At 41.1% G+C, this 27426-nt stretch overlaps 1 non-coding gene across 1 annotated transcript; it reads left to right on the forward strand.

The window, feature by feature from the left end:
* Positions 1-20708: 20708 nt before the first annotated feature.
* On the forward strand, positions 20709-20816 carry LOC130964763 (small nucleolar RNA R71). The gene has a single exon (XR_009080837.1). It is a non-coding gene; the product is annotated as a small nucleolar RNA R71 (small nucleolar RNA).
* The last annotated feature ends 6610 nt before the right edge of the window (positions 20817-27426 follow it).

Consider the following 27426-nt stretch of genomic DNA (forward strand, 5'->3'; position numbering starts at 1 on the left):
TTACCTAATCTGAGCAACAAAATGAACCGTCAGTTGTTCAAAGTCGAACAATTCCCGGCAACGGTGCCAAAAACTTGGTGCACAAAATTGTGATCTCAATGGCGCCAACAACTTGGTACGCACAATTGTAATCTCAACTCTTTTTCACAACTTCGCACAACTAACCAGCAAGTGCACTGGTCATCCAAGTAATAAATCTTACGTGAGTAAGGGTCGATCCCACGGAGATTGTCGGCTTGAAACAAGCTATGGTCATCTTGTAAATCTCAGTCAGGCGGATTCAAATGGTTATGGAGTTTTGATAATTAAAAGATAAATAAATATAAAATAAAGATAAAGATACTTATGTAATTCATTGGTGGAAATTTCAGATAAGCATATGGAGATGCGTTATTCCTTCTAAATCTCTGCTTTCCTACTGTCTTCATTCAATCATTCATACTCCTTTCCATGGCAAGCTGTATATTGAGGATCACCATTGCCAATGGCTACCTCCCGTCCTCTCAGTGAAAATGGTCCTCTACGATTTTTGTACAGCTAATCAACTGTCAGATTTCTCATCTCGGATGAAAAATACCAGTCACAGCTACCGCATGGCTAATCAAGTGTTGGTTCTCGATTGTGTCGGAATAAGATCCAATGATCATTTTGCATCTGTCACTACGCCCCACAGTCGCGAGTTTGAAGCTCGCTACAATCATCCCTTCCCAGATCCTACTAGGAATACCACAGACAAGGTTTAGACTTTCTGAATCTCAGAAATGCTGCCAATTGATTCTAGCCTATACCACAAAGATTCTAATCCCGAATTCAGATGCCCCACCCCCCAAGAGATACACACTCTAGCTTTCGCAGGTAGAACGGAAGTGTTTGTCAGGCACCCATTCATAAGTGAGAATGGTGATGAGTGTCACTGATCATCACATTCATCGCATTGAAGTGCGAGTGAACATCTTAGAATAAGAATAAGCTTGAATTGAATAGAAGAACAATAGTACTTTGCATTAATACTCGAGGGATAGCAGAGTTCTACACCTTAATCTATGCTGTGTAGAAACTCCACCATTGAAAATACATAAGTGATGAAGGTCCAGGCATGGCCGAATGGCCAACCCCCATAAAAGTCTAAGATTGCATAAAACTGATCAAAGATATGAGTACAATAGTAAAAAGTTCTATTTATACTAAACTAGTTACTAGCGTTACAAAAATAAGTAAATGATGCAGAAATCCACTTCCGGGCCCACTTGGTGTGTGCTTGGGCTGAGCATTGAAGCTTTCATGTGTAGAAACTTTTCTTGGAGTTAAACGCCAGTTTTTATGCCAGTTTGGGCGTTTAACTGCAGTTTCTATCCTGTTTCTGGCGTTTAACGCCATAATAGGGCAGGAAGTTGGCGTTTGAACGCTAGTTTGCATCGTTAAAACTCGAGAAAAGTATAAACTATTATATATTTCTGGAAAGCCCAGGATGTCTACTTTCCAACGCAATTGAGAGCGCGCCATTTGGGTTTCTGTAGCTCCAAAAAATCTATTTCGAGTGCAGAGAGGTCAGAATCCAACAGCATCAGCAGTCCTTTTTCAGCCTCAGAATCAGATTTTTGCTCAGGTCCCTTAATTTCATCCAAAAAATTCCTGAAATCACAGAAAAACACACAAACTCATAGTAAAGTCCAGAAATGTGAATTTCGCTTAAAAAATAATAAAAATATACTAAAAAGTAACTAGATCCTATAAAAACTATCTAAAAACAATGCCAAAAAGCGTATAAATTATCCGCTCATCAACGGTACACCAACAAAAAATGCGGATGCCGCACTACCGTCACCAAAGAAAGCAAACCACTCTAAGAAAGACAAACAAACCCTGAATGCGGAAATCCTAGATGCCATTCGTGAGCAGCAAGATCGCCTCAAATAGCTCGAACAAGAATTCGAACGACAACGAGAAGCCGAGCGAGATCTGCGAAGATAAACGAGACGGCGCAGAGAGCTGAAAGAAAAACTCTAAAAGCTTGAAGCCGACCTCAAGGCTAAAACTACATGATCCAACCGTGAAGCTAGTCCCCATAGAGAACAAGACCCATTTACAATAGAAATCATGAAGGCTAAAGTCCCGAAAGATTTCAAAGCCCCTGACATGACCCCATATGATAGAACATCCGATCCAAGCCATTACCTCAGCAACTTTAGGAGTCGAATATAACTCGCTACAAGGCCTTCCTGACTACTCTCACCAAAACGGCTATAAAGTGGTTCGACAGCCTGCCTCCAAGATTAATCACAAGTTTCGATGACCTCACTGAAAAATTCCTAGCTATATTTTCCATTCAAAAGGACAAGGCCAAACACGCTCCAAGCCTGCTAGGAATCAGGCAGGGAGATCAGGAAAGCCTCCGAAACTACATGAAAAGATTCAATAAAGCATGCCTCGACATACAGAATCTCCCCACAGAAGCGGTTATCATGGGACTTATCAACGGCCTACGAGAAGGGCTCTTCAGCCACTCCATATCTAAGAAGCACCCCACATCCTTGAATGAAGTACAAGAACGAGCGGAGAAATACATCAACATAGAGGAGAACTCCCAGCTAGGGGAGAGCTCCAAAACTGGGTTCTCCTACCCCTCTCGGGACAAAGACAAGGAGCCGAGAAAAAAGGAGGACCAATCCACAGAGAAGCCCAGAAAATACCACAACTATAACCCTCTTCGGGTATCTTTAGTAGATATCTACAGGAAAATATAAAACACAGAAAAGATCCCACCACCCCGCCCAATTAAGCACAAAAGGGGAGGAAGTCGGACTGAGTACTACGAATACCATAAAATCTACAAACACCCTACCAACGAATGCTACGACTTAAAGAACGTCATAGAAAACTTGGCCCGAAAAGGAAGACTAGATCGATTCTTAGCCAACAGAACGGACTAGCCAATAAAGGGAATGAGGGATGAAAAGGGTGGACGAGCTGAACGCCCCCCCTTCACACCCCAGAAAGGCACGTTCATATGATCAACGGGGGATTCGCAGGAAGAGGGATCTCCAAGTCATCCCACAAAAGACACCTTAAAGAAATATACTACGTCAGAGAAGGGGATAGGTCGCCCGACCTCTCCACCATTTCTTTCACCAAAGAAGACGCCGCTGGCATCATCCCCGGGCATGAAGATCCTGTTGTCGTTACCATCATACTAGCCAATGCCAAACTCCACCAAACATTAGTTGACCAGGGAAGCTCGGCAGACATTCTACTCAAATTCGCCTTCGACAAGCTCGGACTACGAGAAAAGGAGCTCAAAGCATATCCCAACAGCCTATTCGGGCTAGGAGACGCTCTGATCTAACCCCTCGGATACATCCCACTGCACACCACCTTCGGAAAGAGAGCCCGGTCCAGAACGCTGAGCATAGACTACATCATGGTTGATGTGAACTCCGCGTAAAACGCTCTTATAGGCCGAACGACCTTAAATCAGCTCGCCGCAGTAGACTTCACTCCACACCTATGCATGAAGTTCCCAACTACAGAAAGTATAGCCACCGTCAAAGGAGACCAAAAGCTCGTGCGACGCTGCTACAATGAAAGTCTAAGCCTTAAAGGTGACCCTAGAGGAAAAGAAGCCAACACCATCGAACTCGGAAGGGCACGGGCTCACGACGAACTCCGTCCCCAGCCAGAACGCGAAACCGAGGAGGTGCAAGTCGAAGACACCCAGACAAAACAACAAGTATAGGAGCAAACCTAAAAGAAAACCTAAAAAAGCAGCTAGTAACACTGTTAAGGGACAATTTCGACCTCTTCGCCTGGAAAGCTGCCGATATGCCCAGTATAGATCCCGGCTTAATGTGCCACAGACTGGCCGTGTATCCCGGATCTCACCAATACAACAAAAGCACAGAAAACTCAGTCCGGAGAGATCACAAGTCATGGAGGAACAGGTACAAGCCTTACTAGAGGCAGCATTCATAAGGGAGGTTAAGTACCCATTGTAGCTGGCTAACGTCGTACTGGTAAAAAAGCCAAATGGAAAGTGCCGGATGTGTGTAGACTACAACGACCTGAATAAAGCCTGCCCATATGACCCCTATCCCCTCCCGAATATCGACACCCTAGTCGACACATCATTGGGATACAAGTACCTCTCCTTCATGGACTCCTACTCAGGGTACAACCAGATCCCAATGCATCAACCCGACCAAGAGAAAACCTCGTTCCTAACCCCAAAAGCAAACTACTGCTATGTAGTAATGCCGTTCAGACTTAAGAACCCGGGGGCCACATATCATAGGATAATAAACAAACTATTTGCAGACCACATCGGGAAGCTTATGGAAGTCTACGTAGACAACATGCTAGTAAAAACACAAAAAGAAGAAACACTGTGCCCGATGATAAACCACTATTTTGTGGTTTATTTTGTATTGAATTAAATGGATTTTATCCATTATTCTCACACTTATTCATAGAATTTGCATGTTTTACATTTTCCTTCCTAATTTTGTGCTATGATTGAAAACATGCTTCTTTGGCCTTTAATTTGCTAATTTTAATCCTCTTTTATTACCATTCGATGCCGTGATGTATTTGTTAAGTGTTTTCAGGGTTTATAGGGCAGGAATGGCTTAGAGGATGTTAAGGAAGCATGCAAAAATGGAAGGAACATAAGAAATTGATGGAACTGCTAAGCTATCAATCCTAACCTCTTCGTACTAAATCGATCATAACTTGAGTTATAGAGGTTCGAATGAGGCAGTTTCAGTTGCGTTGGAAAGCTAACATCTGGGGCTTCAAAATGATATGCAATTTGCCGTAGTTTCCTTGCAGTTATGTGACGCGTATGCATCGTCCATGCATGCCCATCGCGGAATTAGCTTGACCAGTGCAAGAGGCAAGCGACGCATACGTGTGGATGATGCATACGCGTCAACAGGATTTTGTCAAGCGACGCGTACGCATGGGCGACGCATACGCGTGACAAAGGGTCACGTGCTGCAGATAACAGAACTCGCTGGGGGCGATTTCTGGGCTATTTTTGACCTAGTTTCAGGCCCCAAATTACTGATTAGAGGCTACAAAGTGGCCATGGAAAGGGGGAATGAATCATTCAACTTCATTCACACAATTTTTGGATTTAAATGTAGTTTTCTAGAGAGAGAGAGCCTCTCTCTCTTTAGGATTATGGTTTTTAGTTTTATTTCTTCTTCAATTCAGATTTCCATCTTGTTTTAATTTAGTTTCTCTTCTACATTTTATCATTCTAGCATCTTAGTTTATTTTCCCTTGTTGATGTCTTTATTTTTCCAATTTAATTTATGAACTCTTCATGTTAGATTCAATTTCCTTTTAATGCGATTTGAGGTATTTCATGTTTATTGCTTCTTTCTTCATTTGTTGTTATGGATTCCTTGCAATTGTTGGTTTAGATTTTATTATCTCTTATTAATTCTCTATGCTTTTATTTTGTGCCTTCCAAGTGTTTGATAAAATGCTTGGGTGGATTTTGATTTAGATTTTTATGTTCTTAACTTGGATTGATCAATTAGAGACTCTGGAATTAACAAAATTCTTTTGTTGATTGGTGATTGAGACTTGCTAGTTGACTTAGACTTCACTTAATCTAGTCTTTGGTTAGGACTTGTGAACTTAAGTTGATTTTGCTCACTTGACTTTCTTCCAATTGTTAGAGGTTAACTAAGTGAAAGCAAAAGGTAATTACCATCACAATTGATGATGATGATGAGGATAGGAATTCTAATTCTCAATCCTTGTTAGGACTTTTCTTAGTTGTTATTTTAGTTCCTGGTTATTTTACTTTCTTGTTCCTTATTCTAAAACCCAAAAATATACTTTCCCATAACTAATAATAACTACACTTCCCTACAATTCCTTGAGAGATGACCCGAGGTTTAAATACTTCGGTTTAATTTTATTGGGTTTGCTTAAGTGACAAATAATTTAAATATTGATTGAGGTTTAATTATCGGTTTAGAACTATACTTGCAACGCGATAATTTTGTGAAAATCTTTACCGACATTTTTTCTTCGTCAAATTTATGGTGCCGTTGTCGGGGAATTGCAAATGTGTGCCTTATTATTGGTTATTGTGAATATTGTGAATATGTTTGCCTTTTTGTTTGTTTGTTATTTTTTTCTTGTTTTAGGAGTTTATTTTCATTATTTCTTATTAGTTTTAGTTTTTAATTTCTTTTGTTACTATGAATTCTCACCCCTTTGGCTATGAGTTTGGTTACAATTATGTTGTAGGAAGTGGAGATTAGAATGAAGGCTTGCATCAAGGATGAGACAATCAAAGATGGTAGGAGCCACAAGGATTTGATCAACCCTCTTGGCAACAACCTCCTCCAATGTACTATGAACAACAACCATTCCATGATCTATACCAAGACAATGGTTATAGTGGACCCCTTCGTGACAATCAACAACCACCACCATATACCTATGAATCCCCTCCTCAATATAGCCCTCAACCACCATACTCACAAGCCCCACACCACTAAATACTTCCATATGACCCTAACCCATATCCACCATACCAACCGCCTTATGAGCAATATGAACCATACATAGAACCATCATAATTCCAACCCAATTACTCCCAAGAACCACAACCTCAATATACACAACCAATGTATGAAATTTTTCAACGACAAGATGAATTTTCTTTTCCACCACAACTCTCCATAGGAGAATGTCCATATCCATCAATCCAAGAGCACTATGATCCTACTTATGATAGCCAAGCGGAACAAGAGCCACGGGATCATTTTAAGGAAGCAATGGATCCAGTTCAAGCAACCATCCATCAAATGGAGCGAGAGAAAAGCCGAAAAGCACACGAAGCTCTCATGACTAACAAATCTCAACTTGAGAACAAGACACTGGCGTGTGTTGTGCAACAAGTAGAAAAGATGGAGAATGTTGAACCGCCACATCCTTATCATGATGAACCACCTTTCTATTGTGAGCCCTTTCTCCCATATAATGAACCCTCCTACCCACTCCAAGCTCTAATAGATGATTCTCTCACTTCACTACTTCAAGAGCAAAGAGATATACAGCAGATGACATTAGAGTTCATAGCTACCTTGACCGAGGTAGTAGATAATTTAGCTTCACTGTACTTCAAAAATCAAAGTACTCCCATGACTACATGTGGAGAATCTAATAAAGAACGTAGCATGAAAGAGAAACTAGAAACTCTGGTAAAAAATGAGAAATGTGATTTTGTACTAGAACAATTGGAGGAAGCCGTAATTGTTGAAGAGGAAGAAGTGGTTGAAGACTTAGGAGATGCTGAACCTCCATATGAATCTAGAGTTGTTGAGTATTCCTCCAAGAAGCTTGAAATTGATGTTGAGGAGGCTAGTGCACAACTTCCAAGGCATGTTCCCCATGAAGAATTGGACGGAATAAATCAAGAAGGAAGTTTCCTTGGTGATGATGATCATGAATCAAGTCCTCCTAGTGATGAGTTTGCATCCACAAGTGAAATCCTTAAGTTTGAAGAACCTTCTCCCGATGAAATTGAAAGCAACATTGAGGTAGATCTCTCTGAACCTCATATTTATGATTTGAGTGACGGAGAAGAGTTGGATGAATTTGGTAAGGACAAGTTTGAAAGTGAAGAATCTTTTCAAAAGGTGGAAATTCTTCGGCAAGGTTGGACGGGAGTTGAATATGCTTTGTCTAGATCGTTGGAGACTTCTCTACTAAGGTTGCCGTCTACTCCTTCATTTAAGTGGGTAAAACTTATCTCTATCGGCTTTATTGTCTCACTTGGGTATGGTATTCTTGAAACAGATGGCCAACTTAGGAGGCTTTGCGGAAATAAGCGTAAAAGAATGATGTTTAGTGGTTGGAGTTGCAAATCAAGACTCATCAAGGTTGAGATTTCAAGAGCTAGATGCAAGGGTTGGACTAGTGATCACTTGGTTGGGTCTAAGAGAAGAGTTTAGTACCTCATTGAGAATTCGAATTGCTTGCCACCCGGTTGGAACAATGATGATGCACTTAAAGACGGGTGTAGAAACAAGATTTGGGATCCTGGCATACAAGAGGATCAACTTTGGAAGCTCGAAGCTTTTGATGAACTTCATCAAGGCTTGGTGAATTCACTTGGAAATGTTGGAGCTTATTGGAAGTCCAAGCTTTGGTGGAAGTTTCAAGATGAGTTCAAGCACAAGCCATCATGACAAGGAGCTCACCAAATGTCCAACTTAAGGACTTTAACTAAAAGTGTTAGGTGGGAGACACCCCACCATGGTAAACCCTTCCTATTTTCTCTTTTATTTATGTTGGTTATAAATTGAATTTTTATTTTTAGTTAAGATTATTTGGTTTAAGTTGTGGTTTTACTGGTTTAATAATATGTTGGCATTAGTTTGATAGCTTGTTGAAAAAAAAAATTGTCCTACGCGTGCGCGTGGCCGACGCGCACGCGTTATATTGGATTTTGCTCTCTGGTATATTTTTCCCGAGAGTTGTGCTTGCACTATGCGGGTGGTGAGCCTGGCGCACAACCCACCCCACGCGTACGCGTGATCCACGCGTACGTGTCACCCAGCCATTTTGCCTTTTCACGAGTACGCGTCAATGATGCTTACGCGTCACTTCTTCATTCTGCAACCCACGCGTACGCGTGGCGTCGCTTACACGCCGCTTCCTGTTTTACATTTTTCCTCTTTTCTTCTCTCCTTTCTTATTCATTCTTCTTCCTTTCTTACTTTTTTCTTCTTCATTTCTTTAACTTCACATCCTTATTCTCTTTCATTCTCTTTTCCTTATTACATTTACATATTTTCATTCATTGCATTTTATTTTTGTTCATATTTTTATTTTCTTTTCTAAGTTACTATTTTTCCATTGGCGTTGCATTTTCTTCATCACATGTTGAATTTTTCTTCCATTGTTTTGGCGCTTAGTGATTTATTTTACATTGTTGGGTGATATTATTTATAGGTCAATGCTAATCTTTTATGACATTTGTATTCCTTGCACATTGATATGACTTTATACTATCTTTCATGACCCACTCTCTCTCTCCCTCATTGTTGCAATACTTGTAATATTGATATGCCATTCGCCTATATTGCTTTCTCACTTGCATGTTGTAGCTACCATGTAGTTGAGAACCTCATTATTATTTGGCATTAGCCCACCCATATTTTATTTCTTTACATATCTTTGTTTGCAGGTTACTCTCCTTCCTTTTTCTCTTCTTTCATGATGGCCATCAAGAAGGAAAATGGAAAACTTCTAAATGGGGTGAACAACAAGTCACTCTGCACAAGCTTTTGAAGGAACTCCGCAGTTTCAGCAGCCCATCCACTTGCACATCTTTGCATGCACCGAGGACGGTGCAATTTTTAGGTGTGTGGAGGTCGATACCGACCTCCGTGGGTAACTACTTACTTTTCCAATACCAATGTTTAATTTTCTTTATTAGAGTAGTTGTGCATTGCATAATAGATCACATGTGTAGTTAGTCGCTTGCATTTATGTCCTACTTGGTTAAAGTGATGAACTCTTTTCCAAGAAACTATTTTACAACATTTCACTAAATTCAATTAAAATTTTTATTAAACTTGCTTGAAGAAATTTAAATTTGAACATGGTTTTAGAGCTCGAACACACAAAATCAGAGAGATTTTGAAGCTAATTGATTGGTTGCATCTTATCAACCAATATTTTATTTTAGTGTGTGTTGTTCTCTCTAAAATTGTAATCTTTGTCTTGCTTGATTCTATATTTCCATTGTTTGATGTATGCATACACTTATGTGATTGAGGCCTTTGTTTCACTAAGCTTACATACCCATATGGCCTTACCCTTTTATTATCCCTTGCAAACCAATTTTGAGCCTATTTTACCCCATTTGTTTTTTATTTTATCACATCACTAACTCTAAGTGGAAAATAATAATGTCCTTAATTTGAATCCTTGGTTAGCTTAGATGAGTGAAGGTGCTCATGAATTAAGTGTGGGGAAGTTGGGTTGGAAGCATTTTGTTTGGGAATTGGGTGTTGTATATTTTTGGTGAATTTGTGAAAAAGATAGCTAAGCACATATTCTTGCATTCAATACCTTAATCATATTCATTGAGAAAAACAAAAGAAAAGAAAAATAGAAAGAAAAAAAAAAGAGAAAAAGATAAGAAAAAGAGCAAATAATAAAAGGGGACAAAATGTCCCAAAGTAAATGGTGCAAGCATAGCATATGAGTTGTACTCAAAATTGGGATGCATGAATATGTGGAAAACATAGTTAACGGGTAGTTAGATTTTATATTCTGATTACATGGATTGTCTTAACTTAGGATGGAAGTTTAGGTTAATCAAGGATTCAGATTTTAGTCCACTTGACCAAATACAATCCTACCTTGACCCTAACACCATTACAACCCTTAAAAGACCTCTTGATATGTGTATTTGTGCATTAAATTTTTGTTGATTGGTAGAAAAAGAGCAAGCCTTAGAAAGCAAGATTAGTAGAGAACTGAGAGAATCAAACCTTAAACACCTGAGCGATTAGAGTGTATACACTTCCAGTGAGGGTTTGATGCTCGATTCTTTGTTTTCGGCTTTCACGAGCTTTCTCCTTGCAAGTCTATTTGTACTTCATTTTATGATTTGAACTAGTGGAATCCATTTCATATTTGTTCTTGGAGAATTTGATTTACTTTTAACCAAGTAGGTAGAATCATTTTTGCATGTAGTTGCATTCATATAGATAGGTTGCATTTAATAAGTCTTACCATTCCTCTTCACTCTTATGGTTCTCTTGAGCTTAGCATGAGGAGATGCTAATGTTTAAGTATAGAAAGATTGATAAACCACTATTTTGTGGTTTATTTTGTACTGAATTGAGTGAATTTTATCCATTATTCTCACACTTATTCATAGAATTCGCATGGTTTACATTTTCCTTCCTAATTTTGTGCTTGATTGAAAACATGCTTCTTTGGCCTTAAATTTGCTAATTTTAATCCTCTTTTATTACCATTCGATGCTGTGATATGTTTGTTAAGTGTTTTCAGGGTTTATAGGGCAAGAATGGCTTAGAGGATGGAAAGAAAGCATGCAAAAGTGGAAGGAACACAAGAAATTGAAGGAATTGCTAAGCTGTCAATCCTTACCTCTTCAAACTAAATCGATCATAACTTGAGTTACATAAATTTGAATGAGGTGGTTCCAGTTGCGTTGGAAAGCTAACATCCGGAGCTTCAAAATAATATGCAATTTGCCATAGTTGCCTTGCAATTATGTGACGTGTACGCATCGCCCATGCGTGCGTGTCGCAGAATCAGCGTGACCAGTGCAAGAGGCAAGCGACACGTACGCGTGGATAACGCGTACACGTCCCAGAATTTTGTCAAGCGACGTGCACGCGTGACAAAGCGTCACGTGCTGCAGATAACAGAACTTGCTGGTGGCGATTTTCGGGCTGCTTTTAACCCAATTTCAGGCCTGAAATTACTGATTAGAGGCTACAGAGTAGAGCTAGAAAGGGGGAATGAATCATTCAACTTCATTCACACAATTTTAGGTTTTAGATATAGCTTTCTAGAGAGAGAAGCTCTCTAGGTTTAGGGTTTTTAGTTTTATTTCTTCTTTAATTCAGATTTCCATCTTGTTTTAATTTAGTTTCTCTTCTATATTTTATCATTCTAGTATCTTAGTTTATTTCCCCTTTTTGATGTCTTTATTTTCCCAAGTTAATTTATGAACTTTTCATGTTAGATTCAATTTCCTTTTAATGCAATTGGAGGTATTTCATGTTTATTGCTTCTTTCTTTATTTGTTGTTATAGATTCCTTGTAATTGTTGGTTTAGATTTTATTATCTCTTATTAATTCTCTATGCTTTTATTTTGTGCCTTCCAAGTGTTTGATAAAATGCTTGGGTGGATTTTGATTTAGATTTTTATGTTCTTAACTTGGATTGTTTAATTAGAGACTTTGGAGTTATCAAAATTCTTTTGTTGATTGGTGATTGAGACTTGCTCGTTGGGTTAGACTTCACTAAATCTAGTCTTTGATTAGGACTTGTGAACTTAAGTTGATTTTGCTCACTTGAATTTCCTCCAATTGTCAGAGGTTAACTAAGTGAAAGCAAAAGGCAATTACCATCACAATTGATGATGATGATGATGATAGGAATTCTAATTCTCAATCCTTGTTAGGACTTTTCTTAGTTGTTATTTTAGTTCCTGGTTATTTTACTTTCTTGGTCCTTATTCCAAAACCCAAGAATATACTTTCCCATAACTAATAATAACTACACTTCCCTGCAATTCCTTGAGAGACGACCTGAGGTTTAAATACTTTGGTTTAATTTTATTGGGTTTGCTTAAGTGAGAAACAATTTAAATATTGAGTGAGGTTTAATTATCGGTTTAGAACTATACTTGCAATGTGATAATTTTGTAAAAATCTTTACCGACATTTTTTCTCCGTCACCCGACCTCGCCGAAGTATTCGATACCATAAGAAAGCACGGGATGAGGCTAAACCCCATAAAATGTTCCTTTGCGGTAGAAGCTGGCAAATTCCTAGGGTTCATCCTTACCCAGAGAGGTATTGAGACAAACCCAGACAAATGCCAAGCCATACTCAACATGAAAAGCCTGACCTGTGTGAAAGAGGTACAGCAGCTAAATAGAAGACTAGCAGCCCTGTCCAGGTTTCTAGCCGGATCGGTACTAAGATCTCTCCTTTTCTATACAATACTAAGGAAAGGAAAGAAGTTCAAATAGACCCTAGAGTGCGAAAAAGACTTCCACGACTTCAAAACATTCCTGGGGAAACCACCTATCCTGACCCGACCTCGACAAGGAGAAGAACTGATACTATACCTCGCCGTAGGAAGTCAGGCGATAGCATCAGCACTAGTCAGAGAAGATGACAAAAGACAACAACCTATCTACTTCATCAGCAAGGCTTTACAAGGGGCTGAACTAAACTACCAAAAGATTGAAAAGTTCGCTTATGCCCTCATACTTACCTCCCGGCGACTTCGACCAAACTTTCAAGCCCACACTATCAGAGTACGGACTAATGAACCCATGAAAGTCATCTTGCAGAAAACAGACTTAGCTGGAAGAATCCTACAATGGGCAATCGAGTTGTCCAAATACGACCTCAAGTACGAACCTCCCACAGCTATCAAATCCCAGTACTTGGCCGACTTCGTCGCAGAGTACACTGACACCCCAGGAACCCCATCGAATGGAACCTTTACGTTGATGGCTCATCAAACAAAGCCGAAAGTGGATCAGACGTTATCCTAAAGAACAACCAAGGGATCCAACTCGAACTCTCCTTAAGATTTGAATTCCCCACCTCAAATAATCAAGCAGAATATGAAGCCCTATTGGCTGATTTGAAGTTGGCTAGGGAGGTTGGAGCACAAAAGCTTACTATATTCAGCGATTCACAAGTGATCACCATACAGATAGAAGGAAGCTACCAGGCAAAGGATCCCACTATGAAAAAATACCTGGACAAGACCAAGGAACAACTCGGGAACTTCAGAGGATATGAGATCCAACATATACCTCAAGAACAAAACACCCGAGCCAACGCACTTTCAAAGCTAGCCAGCACCAAACCAAGAGGCAACAATAGAAACCTCATCCAAGAGACCCTACAACACCCATCAACCTCAAGGAAAGGGAAGGTCCTAAGCATAGCAGACCAAGACCAAGGGTGGATGACCCTTATAATCAACTACCTCAAGTCCGAAACGCTCCCTACAGAAAAAAGGGACGCAAAAAGGCTCATACGAGAAGCACAATACTACACTCTGATGCATGACATTCTATATAGAAGAGGAGTTTCAACACCCTTCCTAAAGTGTGTCTTGACTTCCGCCACAAAGAAGTCCTAGAAGAAGTCCACATCGGAATATACGGCAACCACCTCGGAGCGCGAGCATTGTCCAAAAAGATACTCCGAGCTAGTTTTTACTGGCCAACTCTACATAAAAAAAGTGGCCAATTTTATCAAAATATGCCCTCCTTTTCAGAAGCACGCTAACTTCCATGCCGCCCTGCCTGAAGAGCTTATTTGCGTCACCTCACCCTGGCCATTCGCAAAGTGGGGGCTCGACCTCCTCGAACCATTTCCCCAGGGATCAGGACAAGTCAAATTCCTCATTGTAGGAATAGATTACTTCATGAAATGGATTGAGGCAGAACCACTGGCCGCCGCCACCGCCCAGAGAAGTTAGAAGTTCTTGTACAGAAATATTGTCACAAGGTTTGGGGTTTCATACTCCATCACCATGGACAGTGAGACTCAGTTCACCGACACAGGCTTCAGGAACCTGGTCTTGAAAATCAAGCACCGGTTCACCTCAGTGGAACACCCACAAGCCAACGGACAGACCGAAGCCGCCAATAAAGCCATACTGGCCAAGTTAAAGCGTTGATTACAGGACGTAAAGGGAGCCTGGGCAGAAGAGCTCCCCCAAGTCCTATGGGCATACCGGACCTCACCACACTCCATTATGGAGGAATCACCCTTCCGACTTGCTTACGGAATGGAGGCAATAATCCCCGTAGAAGTGGAAGAAAGATCCCCTAGGGTCATTGGTGCACGAAATTGTGATCACTACTTTTTAATACACAAGAACAATCCCCGGTAATGGCTCCAAAGACTTGGTGCTCAATACCATGGCATAAACACAACTTCGCACAACTAACCAGCAAGTGCACTGGGTCGTCCAAGTAATACCTTACGTGAGTAAGGGTCGATCCCACGGAGATTGTTGGTATGAAACAAGCTATGGTCACCTTGTAAATCTCAGTCAGGCAGACTCAAATGGGTATAGTGATAAACGAATAAAGCATAAAGATAAAGATAGAGATACTTATGTATATCATTGGTGAGAGCTTCAGATAAGCGTATGAAGATGCCTTCCCTTTCGTCTCTCTGCTTTCCTACTGTCTTCATCCAATCCTTCTTACTCCTTTCCATGGCAAGCTCATGTAGGGTTTCACCGTTGTCAGTGGCTACCTCCCATCCTCTCAGTGAAAACGTCGCCTATGCTCTGTCACAGCATGGGTAATCAGCTGTCGGTTCTCGGTCAGGCCGGAATAAAATCCATCGATCCTTTTGCGTCTGTCACTAACGCCCCGCCTGCTAGGAGTTTGAAGCACGTCACAGTCATTCAATCATTGAATCCTACTCAGAATACCACAGACAAGGTTAGACCTTCCGGATTCTCTTGAATGCCGCCATCAGTTATCGCCTATACCACGAGGACTCTGATCTCACGGAATGGCTGGCTCGTTTGTCAGGCGAGCACTCGGTTGTCAGGCGATCAACCATGCATCGTGTATCAGGAATCCAAGAGATAAACACTAGAGCCTTGATTGCTTGTAGAACAAAAGTGGTTGTCAGTCACCTTGTTCATAAGTGAGAATGATGATGAGTGTCACGGATCATCACATTCATCAAGTTGAAGAACAAGTGATATCTTGGACAAAGAACAAGCGGAATTGAATAGAAGAACAATAGTAATTGCATTAATACTCGAGGTACAGCAGAGCTCCACACCTTAATCTATGGTGTGTAGAAACTCCACCGTTGAAAATACATAAGAACAAGGTCTAGGCATGGCCGTGAGGCCAGCCTCCCAAATGATCTAAGAACTAGATGTCCAAAGATGATCAAAGGATCTAAAAATAATCCAAAGATGAAAATACAATAGTAAAAGGTCCTACTTATAGAAAACTAGTAGCCTAGGGTGTACAGAGATGAGTAAATGACATAAAAATCCACTTCCGGGCCCACTTGGTGTGTGCTTGGGCTGAGCAATGAAGCATTTTCGTGTAGAGACTCTCCTTGGAGTTAAACGCCAGCTTTTATGCCAGTTTGGGCGTTTAACTCCCATTTTGGTGCCAGTTCCGGCGTTTAACGCTGGAATTTCTGAGGGTGACTTTGAACGCCGGTTTGGGCCATCAAATCTTGGGCAAAGTATGGACTATCATATATTGCTGGAAAGCCCAGGATGTCTACTTTCCAACGCCGTTAAGAGCGCGCCAATTGGGCTTCTGAAGCTCCAGAAAATCCACTTCGAGTGCAGGGAGGTCAGAATCCAACAGCATCTGCAGTCCTTTTGAGTCTCTGGATCAGATTTTTGCTCAGGTCCCTCAATTTCAGCCAGAAAATACCTGAAATCACAGAAAAACACACACAAACTCATAGTAAAGTCCAGAAAAGTGAATTTTAGCTAAAAACTAATAAAAATATACTAAGAACTCAACTAAAACTACTAAAAACATACTAAAAACAATGCCAAAAAGGGTACAAATTATCCGCTCATCACAACACCAAACTTAAATTGTTGCTTGTCCCCAAGCAACTGAAAATCAAATAAGATAAAAAGAAGAGAATATACTATAGACTCCAAATTATCAATGAAACTTAGCTCCAAATTAGATGAGCGGGACTAGTAGCTTTTTGCCTCCGAACAGTTTTGGCATCTCACTTTATCCTTTGAAATTCAGAATGATTGGCTTCTTTAGGAACTCAGAGTCCAGATAGTGTTATTGATTCTCCTAGTTAAGTATGATGATTCTTGAACACAGCTACTTTATGAGACTTGCCCGTGGCCCAAAGCACTCTGTCTTCCAGTATTACCACCGGATACATACATGCCACAGACACATAATTGGGTGAACCTTTTCAGATTGTGACTCAGCTTTGCTAGAGTCCCCAATTAGAGGTGTCCAGGGTTCTTAAGCACACTCTTTTTGCCTTGGATCACAACTTTATTTCTTTCTTTTTCTTTCTTTTTCTCTTTCTTTTTCGTTTTTTTTTCGCTTGCTTTCTCTTTTTTTTTTTGTATTCACTGCTTTTTCTTGCTTCAAGAATCATTTTTATGATTTTTCAGATCCTCAGTAACATGTCTCCTTTTTCATCATTCTTTCAGGAGCCAACAATTTTAATATTCATGAATAACAAATTCAAAAGACATATGCACTGTTCAAGCATACATTCAGAAAACAAAAAGTATTGCCACCACATCAAACTAATTAAGCTAGTTTTAAAGATGAATTCGAAATCCTGTACTTCTTGTTCTTTTGTGATTAAAACATTTTTCATTTAAGAAAGGTGATGGATTCATAGGACATTCATAACTTTAAGGCATAGACACTAAGACACTAATGATCATAAGACACAAACATGGACAAACATAAGCACTAAAATTCGAAAAACAGAGAAATAAAGAACAAGGAGATTAAAGAACGGGTCCACCTTAGTGATGGCGGCTTGTTCTTCCTCTTGAAGGTCTTATGGAGTGCTTGAGCTCCTCAATGTCTCTTCCTTGTCTTTGTTGCTCCTCTCTCATGATTCTTTGATCTTCTCTAATTTCATGGAGGAGAATGGAGTGTTCTTGGTGCTCCACCCTTAGTTGTCCCATGTTGGAACTCAATTCTCCTAGGGAGGTGTTTAGTTGCTCCCAATAGTCTTGTGGAGGAAAGTGCATCCCTTGAGGCATCTCAGGGATCTCTTGATGAGAGGAGTCTCTTGTTTGCTCCATCCTTTTCTTAGTGATGGGCTTGAGGTCATGCCTTCTCAGTTGAACCGGCTTTCCTCTTGAGCTTCTCTTCCATTGAGCGCCCTCTTCACATATAACTGTGAGGACTTGGTCCAACCTTTGATCAAAGTTGACCCTTCTAGTGTAAGGATGTTCATCTCCTTGCATCATGGGCAAGTTGAATGCTAACCTTACATTTTCCGGACTAAAATCCAAGTATTTCCCCCGAACCATTGTAAGATAATTCTTTGGATCCGGGTTCACACTTTGATCATGGTTCTTGGTGATCCATGCATTGGCATAGAACTCTTGAACCATCAAGATTCCGACTTGTTGAATGGGGTTGGTAAGCACTTCCCAACCTCTTCTTCGGATCTCACGGTGGATCTCCGGATATTCACCCTTTTTGAGTGAAAAGGGGACTTCGGGGATCACCTTTTTCAAGGCCACAACATCATAGAAGTGGTCTTGATGCACCCTTGAGATGAATCTATCCATCTCCCATGACTCGGAGGTGGAAGCTTTTGCCTTCCCTTTCCTCTTTCTAGAGGTTTCTCCGGCCTTAGATGCCATAAATGGTTATGGAAAAACAAAAAGCTATGCTTTTACCACACCAAACTTAAAAGGTTTGCTCGTCCTCGAGCAAAAGAAGAAAGAAGAGAGTAGAAGAAGAAGAAATGAGGAAGAAGGGAATGGCTTATGTATTCGGCCAAGGAGGGGGAGAAGTGGTGTTTGGGTTGTGTGAAAATGAAGGGGTGAAGAAGGGTTTATATAGGAGAGGGGGGAGATGGGGTTCGGCCATTATGGGTGGGTTTGGGAGGGAAAGTGGTTTGAATTTGAAGGGTGAGGTAGGTGGGGTTGTATGAAGGATGGATGTGTGTGGTGAAGAGAAAGATGGGATTTGATAGGTGAGGGGTTTTTGGGGAAGAGGTATTGAGGTGATTGGTGAATGGGTGAAAAAGAGAGAGAGTGGTGGGGTTGGTGGGGATCCTGTGGGGTCCACAGATCCTTAGGTGTCAAGGAAAAGTCATCCCTGCACCAAATGGCACTCAAAATCACGTTTTGAGCCATTTCTGGCGTTAAACGCCGGGCTGGTGCCCATTCCTGGCGTTTAACGCCAGGTTCTTGCCCTTTTCTGGCATTTAACGCCAGCCTGGTGCCCCTTTCTGGCGTTAAACGCCCAGAATGGTGCCAGACTGGGCGTTAAACGCCCAACTGCTAACCTCACTGGCGTTTAAACGCTAGCAACATCTTCCTCCAGGGTGTGCTGTTTTTCTTCCTGTTTTTCATTCTGTTTTTGCTTTTTCAATTGATTTTGTGACTTTTCATGATCATCAACCTACAAAAAAACATAAAATAACAAAAGAAAATATATAAAATATAATCATTGGGTTGCCTCCCAACAAGCGCTTCTTTAATGGCAGTAGCTTGACAGAGGGCTCTTATGGAGCCTCACAGATACTCAGAGCAATGTTGGAACCTCCCAACACCAAACTTAGAGTTTGAATGTGGGGGTTCAACACCAAACTTAGAGTTTGGTTGTGGCCTCCCAACACCAAACTTAGAGTTTGACTGTGGGGGCTCTGCTTGTCTCTGATTTGAGAGAAGCTCTTCATGCTTCCTCTCCATGGTGACAGAGGGATATCCTTGAGCCTTAAACACAAAGGATTCTTCATTCACTTGAATGATCAGTTCACCTCCATCAACATCAATCACAGCCTTTGCTGTGGCTAGGAAGGGTCTGCCAAGGATGATGTTTTCATCCATGCACTTCCCAGTTTCTAGGACTATGAAATCAGTAGGGATGTAATGGTCTTCAATCTTTACCAAAACATTCTCTACAAGTCCATGAGCTTGTTTTCTTGAATTGTCTGCCATCTCTAATGAGATTCTTGCAGCTTGCACCTCAAAGATCCCTAGCTTCTCCATTACAGAGAGAGGCATGAGGTTTACACTTGACCCTAAGTCACACAGAGCCTTCTTGAAGGTCATGGTGCCTATGGTACAAGGTATTGAAAACTTCCCAGGATCTTGTTTTTTTTTGAGGTAATTTCTACCTAGACAAGTCATCCAGTTCTTTGGTGAGCAAAGGAGGTTCATCCTCCCAAGTCTCATTTCCAAATAACTTGTCATTTAGCTTCATGATTGCTCCAAGGTATTTAGCAACTTGCTCTTCAGTGACATACTCATCCTCTTCAGAGGAAGAATACTCATCAGAGCTCATGAAAGGCAGAAGTAAGTCCAATGGAATCTCTATGGTCTCATTTTGAGCCTCAGATTCCCATGGTTCTTCATTGGGGAACTCATTGGAGGCTAGTGCACGCCCACTGAGGTCTTCCTCAGTGGCGCTCACTTCCTCTCCTTCCTCTCCAAATTCGGCCATGTTGATGGCCTTGCACTCTCCTTCTGGATTTTCTTCTGTGTTGCTTGGGAGAGTACTAGGAGGGAGTTCAGTAACTTTCTTGCTCAGCTGTCCCACTTGTGCCTCTAAATTCCTAATGGAGGACCTTGTCTCATTCATGAAACTTTGAGTGGTTTTGATTAGATCAGAGACCATAGTTGCTAAGTCAGAGGGGTTCTGCTTAGAATTCTCTGTCTGTTGCTGAGAAGATGATGGAAAAGGCTTGCCATTGCTAAACCTGTTTCTTCCACCATTATTGTTGTTGAAACCTTGTTGAGGTCTCTCTTGATTCTTCCATGAGAAATTTGGGTGATTTCTCCATGAAGAATTATAGGTGTTTCCATAGGGTTCTCCTAGGTAATTCACCTCTTCCATTGAAGGGTTCTCAGGATCATAGGCTTCTTCCTCAGATGAAGCATCCTTAGTACTGCTTGGTGCATTTTGCATTCCAGACAGACTTTGAGAAATCAAATTGACTTGTTGAGTCAATATCTTGTTCTGAGCCAGTATGGCATTCAGAGTGTCAATCTCAAGAACTCCTTTCTTCTGGCTTGTCCCACTGTTCACAGGATTCCTTTCAGAAGTGTACATGAATTGGTTATTTGCAACCATTTCAATGAGCTCTTGAGCTTCTGTAGGCGTCTTCTTCAGATGAAGAGATCCTCCAGCAGAGCTATCCAAAGACATCTTGGACAGTTCAGAGAGACCATCATAGAAAATACCTATGATGCTCCATTCAGAAAGCATGTCAGAAGGACATTTTCTGATTAATTGTTTGTATCTTTCCCAAGCTTCATAGAGGGATTCTCCATCCTTCTGTCTGAAGGTTTGGACTTCCACTCTAAGCTTACTCCATTTTTGAGGTGGAAAGAACTTTGCCAAGAAGGCATTGACTAGCTTTTCCCAAGAGTCCAGGTTTTCTTTAGGTTGAGAGTTCAACCATATTCTAGCTCTGTCCCTTACAGCAAAAGGAAATAGCATCAGTCTGTAGACCTCAGGGTCTACCCCATTGGTCTTGACAGTGTCACAGATTTGCAAGAATTCAGCTAAGAACTGATGAGGATCTTCCAATGGAAGTCCATGGAACTTGCAATTCTGTTGCATTAGAGAAACTAATTGAGGCTTAAGCTCAAAGTTGTTTGCTCCAATGGCAGGGATAGAGATGCTTCTCCCATAGAAGTCGGGAGTAGGTGCAGTAAAGTCACCCAGCACCTTCCTTGCAGTGTTGGCATTGTTGTTGTTTTCGGCTGCCATGTCTTCTTCTTTGAAGAATTCGGTCAGGTCCTCAACAGAGAGTTGTGCCTTAGCTTCTCTTAGCTTTCGCTTCAAGGTCCTTTCAGGTTCAGGGTCAGCTTCAACAAAAATGCCTTTGTCTCTGCTCCTGCTCATATGAAAGAGAAGAGAACAAGAAAATATGGAATCCTCTATGTCACAGTATAAAGATTCCTTGAGGTGTCAGAGGAAAAGAAAAATAGAAGAAAGAAGAAGGAGAAAAATTCGAACTTTAATTAGATGGAGTTCGAATTGTGCATTAAGAAGGAGTCATACTCCATAAATAGAAGGATGTGAGAAGAGAGGAAGAGAGTTTTCGAAAATTAATCAAAGAGATTTTGAAAACATTTTGAAAAATTGATTGATAATTTTCGAAAACTCAAAGTGGAAAAGAAATCAAGTGATTTTTGAAAAAGATTTTGAAATTAGAAATTAAAAAGATTTGATTGAAACTATTTTGAAAAAGATGTGGTTAAAAAGATATGATTGAAAAGTTATGGTTTTTTAAAAAGATGTGATTGAGAAGATATGATTTAAAAACAATTTTAAAAAGATTTGATTTTAAAAATTAATGACTTGCCTAACAAGAAAAGATATGATTCAAACATTAAACCTTCCTCAACAGAAAAGGCAACATACTTGAAATGTTCAATCAAATCATTAATTGTTAGTAAGTATCTTTGAAAAAGGAAAGAAATTGATTTTGAAAACATTTGATTGAAAAGATATGATTTGAAAAAGATTTGATTTTGAAAAACTTTGAAAACTTTGAAAAAAATTGATTTGAAAAACAAAATCCTCCCCCTTGTGCCATCCTGGCGTTAAACGCCCAGAATGGTATCCATTCTGGCGTTTAACGCCCAAAATGCTACCTTTTTGGGCGTTAAACGCCCAACCAGGTACCCTGGCTGGCGTTTAAACGCCAGTCTGTCCTTCTTCACTGGGCGTTTTGAACGCCCAGTTTTTCTGTGCAATTCCTCTGCTGCATGTTTTGAATCTTCAGTCCCCTGTACTATTGACTTGAAAATAGAACCAAGATCAAATAAACAATGCATGCAAGACACCAAACTTAAAATTAGACACTAGACTCAAACAAGAAAACATAAAATATTTTTGGTTTTTATGATTTTGTAAATTTTTTGTGCTTTTTTCGAAAATTATATGAAAATAGAAAATAAAGGTTTCAGAATTCTCAATTTGAATTTCCAGGAATCATTGCAATGCTAGTCTAAGACTCCGATCCAGGAATTAGACATGGCTTCACAGCCAGCCAAGCTTTCAAAGAAAGCTTCGGTCCAAAACACTAGACATGGCCAATGGCCAGCCAAGCCTCAGCAGATCATTGCTCCAATAGCAAGATTGATGGAAATCAACAAGCTATTGTGATGATCAGTTGAAACCTCGGTCCAATAAGATTAGACATGGCTTCTCAGCTAGCCAGATTTCAACAAATCACCATGAAACTCTAGAATTCATCTTCAAGAATTTCGGAAAAAAAAATACCTAATCTAAGCAACAAGATGAACCGTCAGTTGTCCATACACAAACAATCCCCGGCAATGGCGCCAAAAACTTGGTGCACGAAATTGTGATCACTACTTTTTAATACACAAGAACAATCCCCGGTAATGGCTCCAAAGACTTGGTGCTCAATACCATGGCATAAACACAACTTCGCACAACTAACCAGCAAGTGCACTGGGTCGTCCAAGTAATACCTTACGTGAGTAAGGGTCGATCCCACGGAGATTGTTGGTATGAAGCAAGCTATGGTCACCTTGTAAATCTCAATCAGGCAGACTCAAATGGGTATAGTGATAAACGAATAAAGCATAAAGATAAAGATAGAGATACTTATGTATATCATTGGTGAGAGCTTCAGATAAGCGTATGAAGATGCCTTCCCTTCCGTCTCTCTGCTTTCCTACTGTCTTCATCCAATCCTTCTTACTCTTTTCCATGGCAAGCTCATGTAGAGTTTCACCGTTGTCAGTGGCTACCTCCCATCCTCTCAGTGAAAACGTCGCCTATGCTCTGTCACAGCATGGGTAATCAGCTGTCGGTTCTCGGTCAGGCCGGAATAAAATCCATCGATCCTTTTGCGTCTGTCACTAACGCCCCGCCTGCTAGGAGTTTGAAGCACGTCACAGTCATTCAATCATTGAATCCTACTCAGAATACCACAGACAAGGTTAGACCTTCCGGATTCTCTTGAATGCCGCCATCAGTTATCGCCTATACCACGAGGACTCTGATCTCACGGAATGGCTGGCTCGTTTGTCAGGAGAGCACTCGGTTGTCAGGCGATCAACCATGCATCGTGTATCAGGAATCCAAGAGATAAACACTAGAGCCTTGATTGCTTGTAGAACAAAAGTGGTTGTCAGTCACCTTGTTCATAAGTGAGAATGATGATGAGTGTCACGGATCATCACATTCATCAAGTTGAAGAACAAGTGATATCTTGGACAAAGAACAAGCGGAATTGAATAGAAGAACAATAGTAATTGCATTAATACTCGAGGTACAGCAGAGCTCCACACCTTAATCTATGGTGTGTAGAAACTCCACCGTTGAAAATACATAAGAACAAGGTCTAGGCATGGCCGTGAGGCCAGCCTCCCAAATGATCTAAGAACTAGATGTCCAAAGATGATCAAAGGATCTAAAAATAATCCAAAGATGAAAATACAATAGTAAAAGGTCCTACTTATAGAAAACTAGTAGCCTAGGGTGTACAGAGATGAGTAAATGACATAAAAATCCACTTCCGGGCCCACTTGGTGTGTGCTTGGGCTGAGCAATGAAGCATTTTCGTGTAGAGACTCTCCTTGGAGTTAAACGCCAGCTTTTATGCCAGTTTGGGCGTTTAACTCCCATTTTGGTGCCAGTTCCGGCGTTTAACGCTGGAATTTCTGAGGGTGACTTTGAATGCCGGTTTGGGCCATCAAAACTTGGGCAAAGTATGGACTATCATATATTGCTGGAAAGCCCAGGATGTCTACTTTCCAACGCCGTTGAGAGCGCGCCAATTGGGCTTCTGTGGCTCCAGAAAATCCACTTCGAATGCAGAGAGGTCAGAATCCAACAGCATCTGCAGTCCTTTTGAGTCTCTGGATCAGATTTTTGCTCAGGTCCCTCAATTTCAGCCAGAAAATACCTGAAATCACAGAAAAACACATACAAACTCATAGTAAAGTCCAGAAAAGTGAATTTTAGCTAAAAACTAATAAAAATATACTAAGAACTCAACTAAAACTACTAAAAACATACTAAAAATAATGCCAAAAAGGGTACAAATTATCCGCTCATCAGTCATCTTCTACAATGAGGATACCAACTCCCAAGCACAAAAAGAAAAACTCGACCTACTCCCAGAAGTCCAAGAAAGAGCTCGGATTAGAAAGGAAGCCCTGAAACGTCGAATGGCCTTAAGGTACAACCAGAAGGTAATCCAACGATGCTTCACTACCGACGACCTCACCCTAATGCGAAACGACATCGGAACAGGTCGGTCGGGAGAAGAAAAGCTAGCAGCTAACTGGAAAGGACCATACCGGATCACGGAAGTACGAGGAAAAGGCTACTATAGGGTAGCCGACCTCCAAGGGCGGGAGCTCCCGAGATCATGGCATGCCTGTAACCTAAGAAGGTACTATAGCTAGAGAAAGGTCTTACGCCAAAGTGTGCTCATTTTCCCACTAAAGGGTTTTTTAATGAGGCACCAGGCCAAGACCTGAAGGTGACCCGACTTATAGGTTAATCCCACACATGTATATACTCTTATTCGCATTTTTTAGTCATTGCATTTTATTCTAATAAAAATAGAAATTCCCTAAAAAAGTTTCCTACCAAGGTGCGTTAATTTATGCTCAGAAAAACGCAGAATTCATCGCTCGACCATGCAAAGTCGGCAAGGTAAAAAGACGAGGTCCAAATTAATGCAAGAAGTTATAATAGCAATCCGTATAAAGCGGCCTGACGAGGTCGGATAAAAAACGGGGTTGCAAAAATAACTTGAAAAGGCCCGATAGAGAAGTCGGACCATCTAAAGGATCACTGAAAAAAGGGAACAAAACCTACCTAGCCACACAAAGGTCCAAAAAGGTTGGAAAACTTAAGTGTCAAAGTTGCCAAGCTAAAAAGTAAGAGTCCGAAATGGACACTACTTGAAAAGAAAAGGCAATCTCAAACCCGAATAAGGCTCAAAAGTCATCCAAATAAATTGAAAAGAAAAGGTTCTAAATAAGAACACTACCTAGAAAGTTATTAGAAACCGACTAAAAGCCCAAACACGAAACTGCAAGGGCGAGATCGCCAAAAAGCATAATAATACGACTCGGCAAGGTTGTCAACACAACTAGAAAAAGCACAAACAAACACACAAAAGGTAGAGGTTCGTGAAAGAACACTACCCCGAGGTCATCAGGAAGGACGTCAAAAAAGACCAACACCTAACTCTGGTAAATGTCTAGGCCAAAATCCACAGCGGAATGCCACCCCAAGAAGGAAACCAGAAATGGGTAAAATAGCAGCCTAAGGATGGGAACACTTCTCAAAAGCCAAGCCAACACACTACCAGAATAGTCAAGGATAGAAGTCTTAAAAATTAAAACATTAAAACTCGAAGGTTACCTAACAGCAACCTAAGAGTAAAGGTGCTTTGATTAAAAACTAAAAGTTGCTAGGGAGCAACTATAAGTGTTAGAGAGTTATCCAAAAAATTACAAAACCAAGAGTTCAAAGGTCCACAAGTCGGACCATACCAATACATAATCAGAAGAGAAATAAAAAAAGGGAGAGTCATAAGGGGTCCAGCTTCGCTATTGTCGCCGCATCCTGAGGAGTAGGAAGAATGACTGAAATCGGGATGGCTTCGACAACACCATCAGGGCCGTTCAAGATCTCCACATCGGGGTCGGCCTCAAGTCAGGACTTCTCAGCAGAAGAAGCTTTGGCAGGAGGATCCGGAGCAGGAGTCTCATCGTCGTCATGAGCTAGCATGATCTTACCATTTTCAACAATGTTATCCATACTAAACAGGGTAAGGTCGGCATCAGGAGCAAGAACCCGGACCTGAGCTTTCAAATTCTCGTACAGAGCGGTCATGCCATTTACTACGTGGCCTTACAACTCGGCATAATCCTCATAAGAAGACTGGAGTTTTTCCTTAACCTCCAGAAGCTCACCATAAGTACGAGTGTAGCTCTCCTTAGCCTTCTTCGCCATATCTTCAACCAAGTTGGCATCCGCCTCCGTAGCAGTAGCCCGGGCCTTCTCCTTCTCCGCAGCAAGCTCCAGCCTAACATTTTTTGCTTCTAGCTCAAGCCTCAACGCCTTCACTCTCTCATAATCAGTCTTGGCTTTCCCAAGAAAGGCACTAGTGGCATTGATAGGAGATTTCTTGAACTCCCTCGACAATATGGCAATAAGGTTGGCCATCTAGATGCTGTTACTGGATATAAAGGCAAGATGGTGGAGAATAGACACATCATCAGTTAGGACAAAGCCATATGGGGAAATATGCTCCGCAGCAAAGTTCATGCCGTTAAAGTCCTTATCATCAAGATCATAAGCTCCGGCAGTCCTCGACCTTTTGGAAGAAGGCCCAATGGAAGAGGGGGAAGAGGCAGCACCAGAAGTTGTCAGAGGCGGATTAGTAGAGGTCACCCGAACTTGAGGGGTCGGGATGATCTTCCTTGGACCCTGCGGACTAGAGTCTGGCTTCTTCGGCGGGACCTGGGAAGAACCCTCCCTCGATATCTTCCTTTGGATGTTTTGGGCGGCCACCGTTTTCTTGGTCTTGCGAAGGACCTTCATTGAATCAGAGCTGGCAACCATCTCTGAAAAAAGGAATCACAAAAATAGTTATATAATGGACAAATGACAAGAAAATGACAGTAAAATATTTTTTGTAGGAAGTCGGACGCTACCTAGCTCGGAACGGAGAAGAGCAGGATCCCCTAAAATCTTCTTTGTATCCATATGAGGAGGCTTCCCCCAGTGCTCCTCCAAAACACCCACAAAGGCCCTCTCTACCTCATCTAGACTCTCCCACGAGTACTTAAGAACTACAGGCTCTTCTTGCCACCAAAGGGGAAAGGTGGGTTCCTTATTCTCATAAAGAAAAAAGGGATGAACATCATCCACAGCCGGAACCTTAAAGTAGAAAATCTTAAAATCATGA

Source organism: Arachis stenosperma, chromosome 2 (genome assembly GCF_014773155.1).
Source record: "Arachis stenosperma cultivar V10309 chromosome 2, arast.V10309.gnm1.PFL2, whole genome shotgun sequence".
Classification (NCBI taxonomy): Eukaryota; Viridiplantae; Streptophyta; class Magnoliopsida; order Fabales; family Fabaceae; genus Arachis; species Arachis stenosperma.